Source organism: Gossypium hirsutum, chromosome D12 (assembly GCF_007990345.1).
Source record: "Gossypium hirsutum isolate 1008001.06 chromosome D12, Gossypium_hirsutum_v2.1, whole genome shotgun sequence".
Classification (NCBI taxonomy): Eukaryota; Viridiplantae; Streptophyta; class Magnoliopsida; order Malvales; family Malvaceae; genus Gossypium; species Gossypium hirsutum.
In genome coordinates, this window is record NC_053448.1 from 15,697,462 (window position 1) to 15,709,650 (window position 12,189).

General features: G+C 35.0%; 1 pseudogene; it reads right to left on the reverse strand.

The window, feature by feature from the left end:
• Positions 1-1,645: 1,645 nt before the first annotated feature.
• LOC107945441 (protein NPG1-like) lies at positions 1,646-8,081 on the reverse strand (annotated as a pseudogene).
• Between the last annotated feature and the right edge of the window lie 4,108 nt (positions 8,082-12,189).

The following is a 12,189-nucleotide window of genomic DNA, read 5'->3' on the forward strand; positions in this document are numbered from 1 at the left end:
CACGAAAGAAAGAGAAAATCAAGATTCACTTTCTTGTTTTCAAGAAAATTAAGAAACCGAATCTTGGCCCAATCTTGCTGTTTGGAGCGATTTCAAGAATCAAGAAAATCAAGATTTCAAATCTTGGAAATCTTGTAGCCAAAGCGCATTAGATCTCCGTTACGAGCATCAACGAACCAATTTCGGTAGAGATGGAATACAAGCCCAAGTTCTTGAAGTCAAGGCCCAATAAGATGATTCCAAGCCCAAACAAGAAGACAAACCATACTTACTTGAAAATCAGGCCAAATTGTCAAAGTGGCCCAATTTGTAAAGTTTTATTTTTTAAAATACTTAGTTTAAATTTTTATGTAGATATTCAGTCCAAGAGACCCAATTAAAAGCCCTTGGCCGAATTTCTATTTAAATATTAAAATAATTAGGAGTTTTTTTATTTTTAATTTTCTAATTAGATTAGGAAAACACTTGAGAGACCTATATAAAGGCTTGGTCGGCCACCTTGTGATTCACTTCTCAATTATATTGAAAATTTCAGATTTGTTTAAGTGCAGAATTCTCTTTGAGTTTTTCTCCAAGAATTCTCTCTTGAGTCTTCTTTAGAAGTTGTTTTAACAATCTTTTGATTGTGGGAGCCGTCTTCAACCTTCTTCTTGCCATTGATATTCTTTGGAGGGGAGATTAGAGCCGTTTGAAGGGAGTTGTGGAATCTTTCAGGATTTCAAGGCTTCTTAGGACTTATCTTTTAATTTCTTGCTATCAAATTTTTTCTTTTAAATTCTGCTTGTGTCGATTTTATTTAATCACTTTGTTTGCTGTTCTTGTTGCGTTTCAGGCGTTCCAAAGTATTTCAAATCTGATTTGCCCTCTTCTTTACTAAAGATCGGATCGCATCTTTTGTTTTTGGCAGCAAAATTCGTTCAAAATCCCTAAATTCCTTGTTCTTGCCGATTTCTTCTTTTCAGATTTGGGTTGTTTTGATTGCTGGAATTTTGGGAAAATTTAACTTGTTGTTTGTGTCTTTCTTTTCAAATTCGGCAGATTGGAGTATTCTTTAGGGTTCAATTACATGTTCTTGATTCCCCAAGAACCTTTATTAACACTTATTCCTATTCTCAATTTGATTCTTTGCTGGTTTGGGAATTTTTATTTCAGATCTAAAAATTTAAAATTCTAATCTTTTAATTTCTGTTTCGTTTCAGATCTGTTCGTTTAGAACCTCGTAGGAATTTTTTCGTGACTTGACAACTCGTTCTTGATCCGCGCGCAACCCTCTATCACCAACTGTAATATTTGGAGAGTTAGTAAACAAAATTGAAATACATTGATTCAAAGATGTTAAATGATATTGTCATCTTTTCCTTTACTAATTAAATTACAAGAAAACTTGCGACTTTCTTCATAATTTTTAATCTCACAAGATTTGTTTACCTAATAAAACTTTCAAGGAGCATTATAACACCAAAAGGAGATTTAATTATCATATTCGTATTATGACATGATAATTGAGGATCTATATACAAACTTATGTAGCCCAATAAAAGAGTATTATCTTCCCATTGTCTTATATTTTCTTTTTCCTTTTTCTTCTTACTATAATTTTCATAGGTTTTTTATAGCACAGTTTTGAATTATACAATTATTCTCGTCGAAAATATATATTATTTATTTCAAGAAGAAGATAAACAATTCCACCGTCAAGTAAGACACCATCACCCAATCATAAATTTTTTTTAAAAAAAAAGTTAGTTCTTTCCCCTCTTTATCCTTGAACCTCTAGAATGAATAAAGAAAACAAATATTTTTTATAAATATACATATAATATAATCATTAAGCATGCTAAGCAAAATACCATTAGAAAGACCATTTGAGAGCCCCCATTACCACATTTCCTATAATTTGAACCCCCAAGATCTGGTATTTTCTTTCCTTCTGTTTGATTGTAATTTCCTTTCAAATTCCATTTCCTTTTGATTTGATTTCTTCTTTTTTCGCACCAAGAACATTAAGTAAAGAAACAGGAAAGAGTACAAAAGAGACCCCTGTATGTATCATGGTCTGTGTGCTGGACCGTCCCCGAGGCTGCCCATGACATATGTAGGGGAAGCTAATGTTGGTTAGCATCGCATGTACAGATTTTTCAGCAAATACTAGATAAAATGAGCATATATTAGATTCTAGTACCTGAAATATGGAGGCCGATCATAGGATAGATCTGAAGTTTTCAACAGGGTCTGATTCTTCGAGCATTGATGCTGCCTGGAGAAAATCTATGGCATCTGCAAGGCGACCATCATCCTTATGTACCATACCTAAGTGATACCAAGCCTTACGATTGGTAGGTTCAATCCTCAAAGCATCTGAGAGTAAGGTTCTCGCCACAGGCAATGAGTTAGATCCCAACTTGGACAACAGTGCACCAATCCGTACCTTGGACGGAACATAAAAAGGGTCTAGCAAACTAGCATTGATATATGAAGCCAGTGCTTCTTGAATTTCTCCACGTTCTTGATGCATAAAGCCTGGAATGTTCGTTAAACAAACTATTAGTACCATTATAATTATCTAGATTCTGGAATTTCTACCATTGAGTTCTCTGCATAATTATAACTCTAAAAACATAATTGTTCCCTTCTTTAACATTAAAGAAACCAATTCATAAACTTTTTTATAAATTATTTCCTACAAATAGATTTATATATACATGCATACACTAATATCGTAAACAGCACTGAATATAAAAAAACACTAGTTCATTAACAAAATCCTACTGAAGGGAATGAACATTGTACAATCTCCACTCCGTTTCATTATATTAGAAATGAAGCCCACCGTGCTTGACTTCCTACACAATGATGGTAAGAACCATAAGCAATGACACTTAATCTGATCTAGCCATATACTTAATTCTATGAAATAATATAATGCTGTTGTAGAAATCAAATCAAAGAACATATAACAAGTAAATACCCAAACATAATGACATAATGCAAAAGCAAACTACACATTATGTATCTCTTTCTTAAATTCTTTTGTTAGCCTTTTGAACATTAAGGACTGTAAACCTTGATTGCACCAAAGTTGCAAGCCAAACTAACCAAATCAGGTCTTGGTTTAGCCAAGAAAAGTTTTGTTTATATTAGCCACATCAATTACAATCTCAAAGATAAATAGAGCAAAAATAAGTACACAAAGAGTTCCATTTTATTGATGAGGTAACTGCTAACCCTCCTCTAGTCAGTATATGATCAAAACTACATAGCAGTGCATCACTCCAACCCCATGATATTTCTTAAGCTAAGCTAGAATTAACCACAAAAACAAAATTTAATCATGATGATGTAAATAATTTGAGAGAAATAGTTAAGAAAACCTTACAACAAAATAGGATAAATTTATTGTAAACAGTTCTTTGACCTAAAATAAAAGCTCACCAAGAATAGAAAACCCAAAGTAAGTCTCAACATTAACCTCCCACCATTCTAGAAAAGATGTAATTTCTGAAGCTCTTTTGAGTTGTTAATTTTGCATTATACTATTTGCCTTATTGCATTTAAAGCAAAAAAACAAAGAAGAAGAAGAAGCAAATCTTGCATTTTGGATACAAAAACAAAGTAATACTTCTGACAAATTAAGAACATCATTTTCATGAATATAGAAACGCATGATTCAGTTTCATATGATTTTATTCTAAGTAGAGCCATTATGTTTGAATTTCCTTTTGTCATTTTCTCATTTTAAATCATAAATATGAAATTTATATTTTTATTATTTGCTTGCAGTAACTTCTGAGGATACCAATAGCATATAGAAAAAAGAATTGCAGCTTAAACTATCTGATTTCTAATGTTTGGACAGCAAAAGATAGAAGCCCCTTTTGATCACGTGCTAAGGATTTCATATGGTTATTTTAACTTACCTAAGTTCTAAAGAAGACCAACATTACTTAACCTAGATCCTTTTTCCCCTTTTTTTCTGACAATCATCTTGTCAAGAGGATAAGTTTTCTCCCCAGTAGAAGACACAACAGATTTTAAATGTTCGGTGAACATGTCCAAGAAATGTCCTGAATGCAGCTGTAGTTATTTAAGTTACCTATATCCAAGTGTTCTAACATTTCAGCCTCATCAATCATCGCCAAAGCATCTATGATATCTACCAAATCTATTAGAAGGTAGTCCATGAGAACTGCTAGGTTGACTTGAATGTATAGAGCTGATTTCATAAATAGATTAGCAAATTAAGGAGTAACTATAAGCTGAACAAGTTGAAAGTAGAGGTGAAAAAGATGGTTCATTTGGTAAAATAAGGTTTTAAATCTTGCCTTCTGTATGCACCAGTTCCGCCGAATACTGTTTCATCTCCCTGGCTCTTTTCACACATACTTCTACATCCTTCCAGTGTGAAAGACTAGAGTACAGAGCTGCAAGGCCATACCAAACTTCAAATTCTTTTACCTTATCATCCTCAACCTATCAGGTAAAAGAAGAGAATTAATTTAGAAGCAATAACAACCGAGGTATAAAACTTTTATAACACTCAGAGGATAGGCCTAACCCAAACTTTAAGTCCTGAAGGAGAAAAGAGAAAATAAGAAATCTAACAATAATAGCAAGGTAATAGAAAATATTGGAAAGAGCAATGTCATCAAATTCCAACATAGAGCCTTTTGACTAAAACCAACAGTGACAAACTAAGCCTTTTTTTCCAAAAAATAGGGTTGATCAAATAGACCCTGTTATGCAATTGCCCTCGGTTTGGATCCATACATAAGATCAGTAAAAGCAAGGGCTTTTCTGGTTGTTCCTTGTAATGCCTCTATGGCTGTTCCCTCCCTCTTTTGGTAAGGATCCTGAATTAAGTCAGAACTTACTTCCTAGAATAGAACTTTGTCTAATTGCAATTTTATAATTGTACAACCTTGACGTAGAACAAGTAGGGAACTGAGATGGAAAATAGAAAATTAGATGGAAAATAAGAAAACAGACAAAAAATTTGGAAGTAACATAGAACATTAGGGAAGAAACAGACGCAGGAAAGAAAAACCACAGAGAATCAGGGAAGAAACCAGAAGGAACCAATAGAAGAGAAAGAAAAACACAAAGAATCATGGGAGAATACCATAATGAATCAATGGAGAAGAAAATCTCAATAATCAATATCTCACATGTTCATCATCCTTCAATCCAAAAAAAGAAATGTGTCACCCAGAACCTAATCAAAACTAAAATAACATATGCATTTATAAGCTAGCTAGACCTGCAAATACCAAATATAACACTAAAAACCTAATACTTGGAAATTAAATAAATTAAAACTAGCCTACATTTCTGAAAAATTATAATCAAGTTTGTAAAGCATAAAAGAAAGTCCTAGATAAATTAATCCCTCAACTAGCAGATTTCTGTCCTCTATCAAACCATGTCATCATCCCTCATATATCACACACAATGGCCTGACAAGTCTAAAAAAGACACTAAGTTGTGGCGTCTGCTCTAGAAAAACATCTTCCATGAGACAGTTATGTGGACTCATTTTCACTATTGTTTCAAGGGAGAGCTTTACAGTTTAACAACTTGTCACAAGCATCTGATGTTTGAAACCCAAAACCAACAGAATAGTTTTAATTGGTAACGTAATTAAAGCACATTGATGTCATAATTCGCATGTGTGTGTATACATTCTTAAAATAAGAACCTTGCTTCATCAGTTCAAGAAACAAAGTGATTTACTGAGCTTGATTTCTATGGAAAATGATGCAATTTGACAACCTAGGCCACTTGGTACTACTAGTGCAGACATATTGCATTAGGGACATGTAAATGTGGCAAAAGCAACCACAAAAACATTCAAAATAAACATTATTAAGAAAAAGCTTTTTCTTTCTTTGACAACATTTAAGAAATTAAAATTCAGATTTGAACCTGAGAATCAATTTTCATAGGACCAGATGATTTTCTTTGGGCCTGAACCAAAGCAAGGAGGTAACAGTAAGTTTCAATAGCTTCCATGGGTCGTGACTGGGAGACCTTCAATTTTGCTTTCAGCCTGAGCAGTGGTCCTTGCTCCCATTTGCCAGTCTCATCCAATGCAGCATCAGTGACCACCTCAGCCTCTGTGAATCGCTGTTGAGCTGACAAAATTAGAGCAAGCAATCTCCAACCCTTCATTACAGAACCACCGGTTATATCAATGTACTTCTTTGCAAAACGCAAAGCAGCATTCAAATTCCGCTGCTCTGCATAATGAGCTCCCAACTCAAAGATTATATCAGGATTATCCTGCTCAAAGGAAAGTGCTGAATCTAAAGATTTAAGTGCTTCATTCTGAAGACGGGACCTTTCAAAGTCAGAAGAAGAAACTTTAGCTTGCTTTCCCAAACAAAGACCTAACATACGAAGGCCAACATTCAGATGTTCATCCACCCTTTTTGCATTATCGACTGCCCTCTGTGCATATCCTACTCCCCCAGCTGCAAGCTGAGAATCCTCACTACAGATCTTGGCAGCCAACAATAATGCTGTGAGATCATTAGGTCTTTCGTTTATATGCAGAGACTTTCTTAATAGATTCATGACAGCTTTGTTTTGTCCCACACCACTGCAACAAAAGAGCTAAGAGATTCCAACGTTCAGTACGATGAAATACTCCAGGCTTGAGCTCTTCAAGTTGGTTCGATAAAACGGGAGTCTGGCTGCATAAAGAAAGCGCATACAGTAAGTGATCCAAAACAGATGGATCCCACTGGATATCACCATGGTGAATTTTTCGCATAAGAACCAACAAAAGCAGAATAGCCTCTTCCAAATTATTTTTGGGTACATAAGCACCATCAGCTTGAGCACCTAAGCTAGGAGGGCCAGCCTCCAACCCACTATGCAAGAGAAAAACTGCAAATGCTTTCTGAATTCGCCCACAACAATCATTGTCTAAGTTCCATGGATTGAGCAGTACACGTCTATAAGCAGCCATCGCTTCTTGATACTTACCAGCTTGCTTCAAAAGCTCCGGAAGTAACTCAACCGCTTTACTAATCATCTCCTGCAATTTACTCTCAACTTGGGCATCAGGTATTCCTTGAGGAAATATCCTCCCTACAGCATCAAGAATATTTGTACAATCCTGAGCAGCCTCTACAAAACCAATGAAAACAAAATTCAACTTTCTTGAGGTATAGAAAAGGAAGAGAGGTTGCTATATTTCCATTCTAAGTAAGACTCAAACATAAAAGGACGGCAAAATGCTAAACTTTTTCCCATACCAGCAAATTTTCCGAGCTTTTGAAGGGACTTGACCTTTTTTGAAGGGACTTGACCTTTAAGTAAACGCCTTCAAGAACGAGTCTGGCAGCTTGTTGGGATTGGGAATCAAGATTAGCACAATTATTTTCATGAGAAGAAGAATAATTAGAAGAAGAAACAGAAGAAGAATTAGGATTAAGATGCTCATTACGGAAGGTTGCAGTTTTTGGATTGCAGCTTGCAGATCAATTCCATCAAGTACCCGAAGTGCCGCTTCTACATTTCCTCTTTGATACTGTAATCTTCCCAAAAGAGTCCTCGCTTCCTTCAAAACCAAACAAATCAAAATCCAATTTCTCCCAATTCCAGATCACCCCCGCCCCCCAAATAAAGAAAGCAAAACAAACCTCGGAATTAAGGGACAAGCGTTCGCGTAAAGAAGATTCAGCTTCTTCAATATTGCCTTTGTCGAGTTTGGCTTCGACATCAGTGGTACTCATGGAAGTCCCATTGGCAGAAAACTCTCTTGCCGTAGAGAACTCTTGGGTTTGGCTAGGGGTTTCATCATCGGCCATTGGTGTATGAGATTGTGGAATTCGTATTGTATCGGTTTCAGCTCAGCTTTATTATTCAATTAATTAGTTGGAAGAAGAAAAAAATGTGAAGACAATGCCGCATGTTTTTTGGTTAAGGATCTGCAAAAGGAAGGAAGGAAGAAAGAAAGTCAAATGAAGGAAATGGGAATGGAATAGAGGACGAAAGATTCGGATCTGTCTGCGGTCCTAACTCGCAAAGGCCTGTCAGTCAGTCACTCCCCTTCTCTCTGTTTTCTTTCCCTTCTTTTTTTGTAGTAATTGCGCCAAAAAAACCATTTACTTTACAAATACCATCTATGTATTAAAAAACTTAATTAATTAAATAAATCATTAAAGATTTATAAAAATATTTATTTTAATTTGTAAAAAATAGAAATATCGGTAATGACAATATATCGCAAAGAAAAGAGAAATAAATAAAAAAATAAAGAACACACAGATTATTACGTGGAAACACTTTAAGGAAAATACCACAGGCAGAGGGAAAAAAAATTCACTATATCGAATTCAAATGATTACAAGAGGAGCAGACTATGTCTATTTATAGGCTTGTAAAACCATATTCTAATAAGAGTGTAGTAAGATTGAAACACCTTATTCTAATCAATATCAAATAGATGGAGTTTAATAAGGTTTAAAAAATCTTATTCTAAAATAAAATAAAAGAACTGAATTCTATATGGGTTTTACTTTTATTTTATTTTACCACTGTATTTTATTTAAATAAGGATTCGAGTCACTCAATTTTAACAATCTCCACCTTGACACGAATTCTCAATGAATAAGTTCTTCATCGCAAACTCTCAACGAACAAGTTCTTCACCTCTTCCATAAAATCCCTTAAGAGTTTAACTTCAACAATAAACACCAACCAAGTCTAAGCAATACTCAAACTTGATTATAGGAAGTGACTTAGTCATTATATCTGCAGGATTTTCATAAGTACTAATTTTGCTCACAACAATATCACCATGAACAATAATATCACGAACAAAATGATACCAAACATCAATGTGTTTTGTTCTCTCATGAAACATTTGATCTTTTGTAAGGAAGATGGCACTCTGATTGTCACAAAATGCTGTACTAATTTGAAAGTCTTCATTGAGTTCACTAAAGAGTCCCTTCAACCAAATGGCTTCTTTACAAGCCTCAGTAATCTCCATGTACTCAGCTTCAGTAGTAAACAAAATGACTGTAGTTTACAAAATGGCTTTCCAACTGATTGCACAACCTCCGATTGTAAAGACATAACCTGTGAGAGACCTTATTCTATCAAGATCTCCAGTAAAATCAGCATCAACATACCCAATGATTCTATCTCTAGTTCTTCCAAACTGTGAGCAAACATTAGCAGTACCTCATAAGTATCTTAAAATCCACTAAACTGTTTTCCAATGTTTTTTATTGGGATTCGCCATGTATCTACTAACTGCACTGACTACATATGATAAATCGGGACGTGAACAAACCATAGCATTCCCACTACATTAGAGTATGAAACATGTGACATGTACTCAATCTCATCATCTGATTGTGGAGACAAAGTCGGTGAAAGTATGAAATGGGCTGCTAAAGAAGTACTAACAGGCTTAGCACTTTGCATATTGAACCTGCAAAGAACTTTCTCAATGTACCCCTTCTGACTTAAGTACAATTTACTTACTTTTCTATCTCTATGAATCTCCATACCAAGTATCATCTTTGCTGGTCCCAAATATTTCATCTCAAATTCTTCACTTAGTTAGGCTTTAACATTTCTTATCTCTCCTTTATCTTTTGCTACTATCAACATGTCATCAACATAAAGGAGTAGATACACAAAAGAACCATCACTATTTTTCTTAAAGTAAACACAACTATCAAAGCTACTTCTTTTGAAATTATGAGAAGTCATAAAGGAATCAAACCTCTTGAACCACTGTCTTGGTGACTATTTCAAACAGTAAAGGGACTTTTTCAGCAAGCAAACATAGTCTTTTTTTTCGAAGACTGTAAAACCCTCTGGTTGTTGCATGTAAATATCCTCCTCAAGTTCTCCATACAAAAATACAGTTTATACAACTAAATGCTCAAGCTCCAAATCATGCATGGCCAAGCAAAGCTCGAATCGAACTATGCTTCACAACTGGGGAGAACACATCTGTGAAGTCCACTCTTAGAATTTGACTGTAACCATTTGCAACAAGCCTTGCTTTATATCTGGGTTCTTCAACTCCTGGAGTCTCTTCTTTCTTTTTAAACACTCATTTACAACGAACAACGTTTTTACCTTTAGGAAGTTTCACAAGATCCCATGTTCTATTTTTGTGGAGTGATTCCATCTCCTCTTGCATAGCAAACATCCACTTTTCTAAGTCTTCACAGCTAACCGCCTAAGAATAATTAGGTGACTCTTGGTTTGCATCTATATCTTCAGCCACATTTAAAGCATAAGCAACTAGATCAGCCTCGGCATACTTCTTTGGAGGTTTAATTTCTCTTCTAGTTCTATTTTTGGCGATAGAGTATTGTGGTGAAGAAGCAACTCTATTCTAAATTTTTGTACTGGCCTGAGGAGTTGACTCTGTTGTAGATTCTGGATTAATCTAATACTCCACCTACTTTTGATTTTCTTTATAAGAAGAGTTTTTAAGAGATAAGTTAGGTAGCATAACAGTTTCATCAAAAACAACATCTCTACTAATCACAACTTTTCTATGTTTAGGACACCATAACTTGTACCCTTTTACACCAGCTTTATAACCAAGAAAAAAACACATTTAATGAATCTCGGTTTCAATTTTTCATTATCAACATGAGTATACACAGGAACCCAAAGATCTTTAAATCAGAATAGTCAGTAGGATTACCAAACTATACCTCTTATGGAGTCTTTTTCTCAATGGCAACGGATGGAGATCGGTTGATCAAAAAACATGAAGTTTTAAAAATTATTTAATATTATTTAATATGATAATTATTTAATATTAAAGAATGTTTTGAAAATTAGTAAATTATTGACAAATTCATATGGTTACTTATAACTTTTTATGAAGCAAAATAGGAAAGATGCATATTATTTAAAAGAAAAGTTAAACATAAAATCAACCTTGGAACTAAATTTTTGGCTAAATTAGATATATATGCCTCTTTTTTTATTAGGCATATAAGCTTTTTTTAAAAAAAATTTAGGGTAATAAGTTGTTTTTTTAGAGAGAAAAGGAAAGCGTATCCAGCTGGGCGCGCTTTTCCTTACTCTCTCCCAAGGTTAAAGTTTTTAATATTTTTAGGTTTAGGGTTTTCGATTGAAATCGCAAAATTTCATAGTTAGTTTTGAGGAGTCGGGGATGTGATAACACGCCTCATAATACATACATTTCATACGTCATGGCGGGATAGGACCATCACCTCAGAAACCCATTCTAGGGACATCTTGTTTCGGAGTGATTATGTTTGATAAGATCAGGGGTTGAAGTCTAAGTGGAGGCCTCAGACAGCGGTCATGATGTGATCACAGGTTCGAGTATAACCAAGGGCCAGTTGATGGTCGTTACGTGGTCACGAGTTTAAGCTTTTTGGATACCCCACAAATGATACCTTATATATACCATACATAAGATTGAGGTCATAATCATAGAGAAAAATGGAGGGGTTTCCAGTCTAATCAAAGTAATTTTTTCTCTATAACTATGTTGTCGATATCTTTAACCTTTCATTCTTATTTGAAGGCTGACACCGAGGTGGATACAAGAAGACTCTCACAGGGAGAGCAGATGTTTTAGCGGAAGTAGAGGTCAAACTTGGATCAGTGCGGCCGCTATTGTAATTATTAATAGGTTATTTAATAACGAAAACCGTTGTTAGCCCAAAAGGACAATCACCTTTACTCCATCGAAATGTCGCTTCCCGCCTGAGAGTCCTTCTACATCCACGACGATGCTGGCCTTTGGATAATAAGGAAGGTTAAAGGTACTAGTTGCTAGAAATAGAGAAAATAATTACACCGATTATAGTGGGAAGGCCTACAGTTTTTCTTTATGATTATGCCCTCAAACTTCTGTATGTTATTTATAAGGCAATATTTGTGGGTGCTCGAAAAGTTTGAGCTCGTAGTTGCATAACGATCATCAACTGGCTCCCCCATTATACTTTGATTTATGACCGCATAACGACCATTGGTTCAGACCTCTACGTATACTTCCACTCGTGATCGTACAAAACAAAATCACCCTAGAACCTGATTTTCCCAAGATAGGCTTCAGAGGTAATGGTCTCATCTCGGCATGATATATGAAATGTGTATAGCTCGAAGCGATATCGCATCACTGATGACTCAATAATACCTTGAACGTCAACTAAAATTTTTTTGCCA